The sequence below is a fragment of the Erythrolamprus reginae genome, chromosome 3 (genome assembly GCF_031021105.1).
Source record: "Erythrolamprus reginae isolate rEryReg1 chromosome 3, rEryReg1.hap1, whole genome shotgun sequence".
In the NCBI taxonomy this organism is placed as follows: Eukaryota; Metazoa; Chordata; class Lepidosauria; order Squamata; family Dipsadidae; genus Erythrolamprus; species Erythrolamprus reginae.
In genome coordinates this window covers 258,425,124-258,434,020 of record NC_091952.1, presented here as the reverse complement: position 1 = coordinate 258,434,020, position 8,897 = coordinate 258,425,124, and the positions used below count along the sequence as shown (strand labels likewise).

The following is an 8,897-nucleotide window of genomic DNA, read 5'->3' as shown; positions in this document are numbered from 1 at the left end:
TTGGAAGGGACCTTGGAGAACCTCTGCCCATTCCCCTTCTCCCCCCTCCAGACCATTCCAAAGAAATAGCTGTTCCGCTTCTTAAAAACATCAGTGTTGGAGCACCCACAACGTCTTGTGGCAAGCTGTTCCCCTGGTTAATTGCTCCCACCGTTAGGAAATTCCTCCTTAATTCAAGATTGCTTTTCCTCGTGATTAGTTTCCACCTGTTACTTGTCCTGCCTTCAGGGGCTTTGGTGACTCTCTTCCAAGAGCTGGAGTGGTTAGAGGGCAGGACTGCATGCTACTTCTGGCAGCAATTTGGCAGTTCAAATCTCAGCAGGCTCCAGGTTGACGCAGCCTTTCATCCTTCCAAGGTGGGTCAAATGAGGACCCAGATTGTCGGGGGCAATACGTTGATTCTGTCAACCACTTACAGAGGGGCTGTAAAGCGGTATATAAATCCAAGTGCTATTGCTATTCTTTGGGACAGTCCCTCAAATGTTGGAAGGCTGCTGTCCTGTCTCCCCTGGTCCTTTTTTTCTTTAGCCCAGGGGTGTAGGCCCAGTTGGCTCTTCTATGACATATGGACTTCAGTTCCCAGAATTCCTGACCTAGTATGATTGGCTGATGAATTCTGGGAGCTGAAGTCCACATGTCATAGAAGAGCCAACTGGGCCTGGCACTAGCCCTACATCATCCGAGTTGCTCTTCCGGGCACTTTTCCCAAAGTCTCAACCTCTTTTTCTTATAATGGAGTGACCAAAACGTGGGATACAACATTCCAGGTGTGGAAGCTTCCCAAGTCTTTATAAAGCAGTGCTAATTCTTCCCGTGGTTTTGGTTCTGTGCCTCCGTTTACGGCAGGGGCTCCCCAAAAACTTGGCAACTTTTAAGATTTGTGGACTTCAACTCCCAGAATTCTCCAGCCAAGTTTGAAGACCCCCCCCCTTAAGGTTTCAAGTATTCTTTCCGTGGTTTTGCTTAACCGTGCAGTAGCTATTTGGAGTAACATACTACATGCATACAACACTTTAAAAGAATTAGATACATTCATACGAAGTTTGAGAATAAACTTTTGCAATAGATTAATGTTTTTCTGGGTATTTTTTTATTTTTCTCCATCTTAACATAAAACATGTACAACATTTTCATATCATTTATATACTTTAAAGAGCTTTACTTTCTACTTTTCCCTTCCCATCTTCATCCCTCTAACACTTAAATTAATTAACAAATAATATTTCAATAACCAAAAGAAAACGTGCATCTTCAATATCTAATATTCTCCATTATTAAAGAAAAGGGGGGAAAAGGAAAGATTTGTCTTTGTCATACTCAGAATTAGATAAATTAACTGATCTATGCTGGCTGGAGAATTCTGGGAATTGAAGTCCACAAGCCTTTAAAATTGCCAGATTTGAACACCTCTGGATGCAACCAACGATCCTATTACTGTAGACACAGAGGTAGGCAAAGTTGGTTCGTCTATGCCTTGTGGACTTCAACTCCCAGAACTCCTGAGCTACTGTGATTGGCTGAGGAATTCTGGGAGTTGAAGTCCAGAAGTCAGGAGACAATTCTGCCTATTCGAGCTTTCTGGCTCCTTTAAGGGATCGGCCGCCGGGACTCCCAGGACGCGGGCGGGGCTCTTCCTTGGTTCCGCCCAGAGAAAAAGGACGACGCTCCCAGGCTGCAAACCCGGACGGACGTGCGAGCCCATCATCCCCAGCCGGCGTCGCTCCAGAATCCAGCATCTCTCTATAGCGATACCGCATGGCCAAACCGCCTTTGGGCCGCTCTGCTCGTCCCCGCGCTCTATGGCCTGGAAGCGGAAGCTGCCCCCTGGCGGCCCGGCGGGGGAGAAGCCGCCTCTTCCTGCCGCTCCCTCCCGCCCGCCCGTCCGCTCGCGCTTTCTTGCCGCCGCCATCTTGTCTCCCCCCCGCGGCGGGCTGAGAGAGAGGCCGCCCCCCCCATCCCAGGAGCGGACCCGGGAGAGACCCGCGCGCTCCCCTCCGCCCCCCCCTCCTCGTCGCCGCCTCCCGCGCGGCCCGACGAGGTAAGGAGGGGCCGCGGAGTGGGGGGAGAGTGGGGGGGGAGGTCAGCCGGGAGTGGCGGCGGGCGGGGCCTGCGGGGGGGGGGTCTCTCTTCGACTGGGAGGCCGAGGGGGAGGAGGGGGGGCTTTTATGGGAGGGTGAGTCGGGGAAGGGGGGGCTCTGCAGGCGGTGGGGGGCGATCCCCCCAGACTGCCCCCCACAGCAATGCCAGGGGGCTTTGGGGAGCTGCTCTGCCCCCCCCCCCCCGTGCAGCAGAATGGAGACCCCCCCATCCAGTAAAGCCTGGAAAGGGGGTGAGGGGGCGTCCCAGGCCTATGGGCTCCTGGCTCCTGTCTTTCTGGCAAAGCCACAAAGCTCTGCAGTGCCCCCCCTCCCCAGACAGGACCCAATAGGCCTGGGACCCCCCCTCCTGCCCCTCCCCTTTCCAGGCTTTACTGTCAGTTCGAGGGTGGAGGACTGGCCCCTCCAGGATCTCCCCTCCCCATGGACATCACCCACGAGAGGGGCTTTTCTGCTCTCGCCCCTTTCTTCCAACCCCCCCCCCCCATTTAATTTAATCTAATTTATTTGATTTCTATGCCGCCCAGTCCCCTGGGACTCATTCAGTTTTGGGGGTGGAGGGAGCTCCTGGGAGGGACCCCATCTTTGAATCAGCCCAACTTTCTGACCCCCTCCCCCCATAGTTGTTCCCCAGGCCAAAAAGGTGGGTGGCTGCTTCCTGTTGTGCCCACTGCCCACTTTGCACTCCTGTGCCAAGTCCTACATAGGCTTCCCTTGGTTGTGTTGGGCGGTGGGTCTTCTTGGGTGGTGTGGCATCCGGTGTGCAAACCGTGGCCAGGCACAGAATGTGGAAACTCCTCTTAAGGCTCAGCTCCCGATCCCCCAACAAAAGCTCCAGTTCACTGGTGTCTTTTAAAATTGGGCTGTTTCAGATTCAGCCACCTCCTGCACTGAGGGACATTTCGTGACCCAAGTAGGTAACAACATCAGTGATGTCTCCTTCCTTCTGTCTTTCTTTCCCTTCCTCACCTTACTGCTCCCTGAACATGGCTGTTTTTTGGCAGGTGTTTCATTACCTGAGCTAGGTAATTTCATCAGTGGTAGAAAGAAAATGCAAATCCTTCCTTCTAGCACTAATGATGCTACCTGGTTGGGTCATGAAACATCTGCCAAGATACAACCAAGCTCAGAGAGCATCAAGAACCCCTCCCTCCCTCCCCCTCCCTCCCTCCCCCCCTTAGAGGGGATAGTCAGTGGATAGATCCTCTTTATAGGAGATTGTTAAGAAGGCAAGAGGAGGTGCAGGGTAAAAGGGATCAGCTTACAGCCGTAGCTCTTTGAGGTGTGATGTCACTTCCAGGCAGTATAAAGGCAAAGGATTTGGGGAAATTGGGTGTGGAGTGTCAGTGTCGTTCATTGGAAGAGATGTGAGACGGGCTGTGCTTGAACAAGGCTTTAAAACCATGATTTCTGCCTCAATAAAGCTCATTTCTCTGCCGGACGCTTGTTGCCAGGATTCCGGTGAGTGAAATCCATGCACTTAAATGATCAAGGGACTCTGCTGTCTCTCGGGATGTTGATTAGCCCAGTTTGGCTCCTTTCCCCGACATTGTTGACGTTTAGTTCTAAAGAGAAAATATCCCCTTCTTCTTGTCCGTTTAAAAGCTGCTTTTTGTTATGTGTGTTTATATCAATAAAGAGTTTGATTTATTCATAACACAAAGGATTTCTGAGTCCGGGGGTTTCAATCTGAGAGTCGTGTGTGTAACTTTACACAGAGCGTCCACACAAAAACCCTGTTTTGGGGGAAGAATATGAAAGTGACAGAAATGATCCTTTCTCTCTTTCAGGATCGGGGCGATGCTATAACCGGATGCCTGGGTCCTCGGAACCGCCTCTGCTTCTGCCCCCTGGTGCCGGATGGAATCTGGGCGCTGACGGCGTGGGAGCACCCCGGCCACAACGTCCGAGCGCCTCTTCCGCCCCGACCTCCCCCCCTCCCCTCCTGGAATGCTGGATGTGCCTTGCTCTGCCTCTCGCAGGACAACCCCCCCGTGGCATTGGGGCCACCCCCTGAAGCAGGCAGGCCCAAGGTACCCTTTGCTGCTGCTGCTGTTGCTGTGGGCTCCCTTGAGGTCACGTGTCTCTCCTCCAGGAGATTTGGGGGCAGAGGTGAACAGATGGTCCTCAACCTGTGATCCCCATTGAACCCAAAATTTATATGAGCCGGGGATGGCGCAGTGGTTAGAGTGCAGCCCTGCAGGCTCCTTCAGCTAACTGCTAGCTATAGTTCAGCAGTTCAAATCTCACCACCGGCTCCAGGTTGACTCAGCCTTCCGTCCTTCTCAGGTGGGTCAAGTGAGGACCCAGATTGTGGGGGGCAAGAGGCCGATTCTGTAAACGGCTTAGAGAGGGCTGGAAAAGCACGAGAAAGCGGTATATGTCTAAATGCTATTGCTATTGAAAGAAAGAAAAAGAGAGGGAGAGAGAAAGAAACAGGGAAGGAAGGATGGAAGGGAGGGAGGGAGCAGCGGTGCGCAGTGGTTAAAGTTACAATTGAATTGAATAGAATTCTTTATTGGCCAAGTGTGATTGGACACACAAGGAATTTGTCTTTGGTGCAGATGCTCTCAGTGTACACAAAAGAAAAGATCCATTTGTCAGGAATCATGAGGGACAACACTTCATGATTGTTGTAGGGGTCAAATAAACTATCAGCAAACAATATAAATATTACCGTAATAAAAATCTTACGGATACAAGCAACACCTTACAGTCATACGAGGGAGGAGATAAATAGTTTGACAGTTTAAAAAAACTTAGCAAATAGTTTGACAGTTAAAAAAACCCTCTTTATCTTCCATTACCTCCAACAACCCCCCCCCCCTGCTCTTCAGGTCTTTATCAGTCCTGCCACCCGTGCGCTGCCCTTCTTCTTTTTTTAATTTTTTAAAGAAAATATAATCTTTATTGATTATAGGGGAGGGGATGCATAGAGCAAAAGGACTATGCAAATATTGGTACAAATGTATATGAACTTGAGTATTCAGCTATAAGTCAAAGTACACACTTATATGAAAGGGGGAAAAACTAAAGGGAAAGGAAGAGAAGGAAAGAAAAAGGAAGATAAAAGAGAAAGAAGGAAAAAAATAAAAAAGAAAGAGGAGGTGAATTCTTATCTATACATTTATCAGATGTCATATATAATGTCAACTTATCTGTTGACCCGATTACTCTACAACATTTAAGATCTTTAATATCAGTATAAATGGAACTTGAGTTGGAGTTTAAATTTTTATCGTTGTGAATTTGTCCTTTTATCAATGACTCGTAGTATCATTTTATGGCTTCGTGTGGTAGTTGTTTGGGTGGAGCTTAAGAGCCTCATGATGGAGTTGACCCTGACCCTAGTCCTGCCCTTCTCCTCCTGGCCCTTCTCCAGCCAACTCCAGGACTTCTGCAGCGCAAAGGTTGCACCGTCCACGGTAGATTTGCCACGTAGCTTTTTAATAGGAGCCGGTCTTCAGCAGCCACAATTCTCCAGATTGGTGTGGTTCAAATTTCGCAAGTATTAAGATGTGTGGACTTGCAGCTCTCAAAATAATTCTGCCAGGGTGATAAAATCCACACACTTTAATACGTTGCCAAGTTTGGAAGATGCTGTTTTAGAACCATGCTAGTTGCCAGTCCTCATGCACCTCTGTCAAATTACCCCCCCCCTCCATCTTTCTTCCTAAAGTTAAAAATTGACTTTTAACCCAAACTTAAGACCCCCTCTGATGCCAGCCCAGCAATCCTTCTTCCCTATTATAAGTAATAATAAATAATCCTTATGATGATGGAAGCACAGAATAACAGAGTTCGAAGGGACCTTGGAGGTCATCTAGTCCAACCCCCTGCTCGAGCAGAAGACCCCGCACCATTTCCGACAGATGTCAGTCCAGTCTCTTCTTGAAGGCTTCCAGGGATGAAGCCCCCACAAGTTCTGAAGGCAACTTCTGTTCCATCGGTTGATTGTTCTCACTGTCAGGAAATTTCTTCTTATTTCTAGGTTGAATCTCTCCTTGGTCAGTTTCCAGTCATTGTTTCCTGTCCTCCCTTCAGATGCTTTGGAAAATAAGTTGACTCCCCCCCCCCTCTTTCTGATAGCCCCTCAACTATTGGAAGGCTGCGATCCTGTCTCCCCTGGCCCTTCTCAGTAGAGTAGCCAGGCCCAGTCCCTGCAACCGGTCATCGTAGGTTTTAGCCTTCATTCCTTATGACAGTTCAAAACTAAAACAACTACTCTTAGTTATGACCAAATGATTAAAAAAAAAAGATTTTTATTAAATATAAACATAAAAAAATATTGAGATACAAACATACATATGGACAAGACAAAACAACAAATTTACCCCCCAAAAATGCATATCAGCCTCTATAACCTGTGTATGGTAAATTGTCCTAATGTTAAATTTCCATTTATATAGCTTTCATATAAACTGTATTTCCTTTACAGTTTTTATCTATTCATAACTACGTGTATCTTTTACAGTCAAACTTATAACATCCCATATTCATTCTACCATACTACCAGATGGTTTTTTCATGTAGATGTTTCATTACCCAATGAATTAATATCCGAAACCCTTCCTTCCTTCCTTCCTTCCTTCCTTCCTTCCTTCCTTCCTTCCTTCCTTCCTTCCTTCCTTCCTTCCTTCACTCACTCACTCACTCACTCACTCACTCACTCACTCACTCACTCCGCAATGGATGGATTTTAATCAGAGGTGGGAGAAAGTGGACTGTCCCTTTGCCTTTGTCTCCTGGGGTCCACTCTGGCTTCTCTGCTGCCTAAGCAGTTCTCTCGGAGCAGCAGAACCGAACCTCTTGTAGCTCCCCCCCCCCCCCCTTTGTCTGGAAGGATTCTGCTAGTAGTTTTCACTCTCTGGGGTGGATTTGTTTAGAGCAAGGGTGTCCAGCTGTGGCTACTTAGCTCAGCTGGCTTGGGAAACCCACAAGTCTTCCATTGGCCACAGTTGGACCCCCCCCCCCCCTGCAAAGCCCTCTTTGTGGGGAAGAGAAAGTTGGAATCCACACTGAGTGTGGGATTGGATTTGACAGCCTAAATGCCTCCTTTCACATTATGTGCTTTTTGTATGAGAGTGCAGGTGGCAGGCAGGAGTGTGGAATTGTGTATCCCCTCGATTTCATTGCCCAGAACCTTATTGGGATTTGTACCCTTGAGGTCTGTGCTGTCACTCGTGTGTAGATAAGCTCAGAAGAACTCATCTCTGTCACTGAGGAGCTGTCATCTGTTGTTATGCCAAAGGAGGCTGTGGTGTTTCCCTAAGTTTCTGCGGTTGCACTGGACAAAAGGCTCCATTTTGGTCTACGAAATAAAAGAAAACTTAGAAGAAAGTTTGTGGGAAGAGCCGGGGTGGCTCAGTGGTTAGAGTGCAGCCCTGCAGGCTCCTTCCACTAAACTGCTAGCTGTAGTTCAGCGGTTCATATCTCACCACTGGCTCCAGGTTGACTTGGCTTGATTCTGATTCTGTAAACTGCTTGGAGGGAGGGAGGGAGGGAGGGAGGGGAGGAAGGAAGGGAGTCAGGGTAGCGCAGTGGTTAGAGTGCAGCACTGTAGGTTTCCATCCTTCCAAGGTGGGTCAAGTGAGGACCCAGATTGTGGGGGGCAAGAGGCGGATTCTCTGTCAACCACTTAGAGAGGGCTGTAAAAAAGCACTGTGAAGTGGTATATGTTGTACATACTCCTGGTCAGTTGGAGGAGGATGAAGAAATTGAGGACTCTGATACAGATAGTGTTTATGAGTTAGTGGTGGGCCTGGGGTTACAGGTAGTAGAACAGGTGGGTGTCTAAGGGCTTCAAGGCTGGAATACCACCTAGGGATTTTGGAGTAGGTAGGATTCTATTAGCAAACGGCAAAAGGGAAGACTCGTTGCTGTCTGGGGGCCCTTTATGACCTGCTTGTCATCATTATCTGTGGAATTTTTACGATGCCTCGAGGCAGATGCAAAAGGAACATTGGCTGGGGGAACACATTGCTACAAGCTCCTTTCTAAATCTCCCTTTGCATTTCTCTCTCTCTCTCTTTTTCTTCAGGGTCCCTTCCAACACTCTCCCCCCCCCCCCACTTTGTGGACTGTCCACATGGACAGAGAAGGGGGTGAAAAGGGCATGGGATCGTCTAGATGCCCACAGCATGAACGGACCTCTTTCTCTCTCTGCAAACAGGGAGGGATCATTAGCCCTCCAACTCTTTCCCACACGCACACACACTTTGTGGACTGTCCACATGGAGAGAGGAGGGGGTGAAAAGGACATGGGATCGTCTAGATGCCCGCAGCATGTATTTATTTCAAATACAAAAAGTGCTGAATTATAATCACACATTAGATGAGAAAGGAGTTATAAAATCTAGACAACAACTACAAAACCAAAATATCAATATTGACTGGTGGTCCTATGCTCAAATTTTGACGAAATGGAATAAAGACAAAAAGAAAGAAGGAATCCAAGAAAAAGATAGTATAATTGATAAAATATTATTAGGATATGAAAAAAAAATTTATAACCAAAATGTACAATTATATAATGGGGTACACTATGGAAACTGAAATAGTAAAAGATAATATGATTACTTGGGCCAAAAATATAGGTCATAACATCTATATAGAACAATGGGAGCAAATGTGGAGAAACCTGAAAATTACTAAATCAATACCATACAAAGAAAATCTACAAAAAATGTTTTATAGATGGCACTTACCCCCAACTAGATTGGCTAAGATCTACCCCAACCTAAAACCAAACTGTTGGAGATGCAACAGCATAACTGGAACCTTCTATCACCTATGGTGGAC

The 8,897-nt window shown here is 47.7% G+C and overlaps 1 protein-coding gene across 1 annotated transcript in view; it reads left to right on the top strand.

Annotated features, from left to right (window-relative positions):
- The first annotated feature begins 1,826 nt into the window (after positions 1-1,826).
- Positions 1,827-8,897, top strand: part of LOC139165276 (casein kinase II subunit alpha-like) — a 27,865-nt gene continuing 20,794 nt past the window's right edge. The window contains exons 1-2 of the mRNA XM_070748435.1: positions 1,827-2,038; positions 3,887-4,129. The gene's annotated coding sequence lies outside the window, so the exon portion shown is untranslated. The remainder of the gene's footprint in view (positions 2,039-3,886; positions 4,130-8,897) is intronic.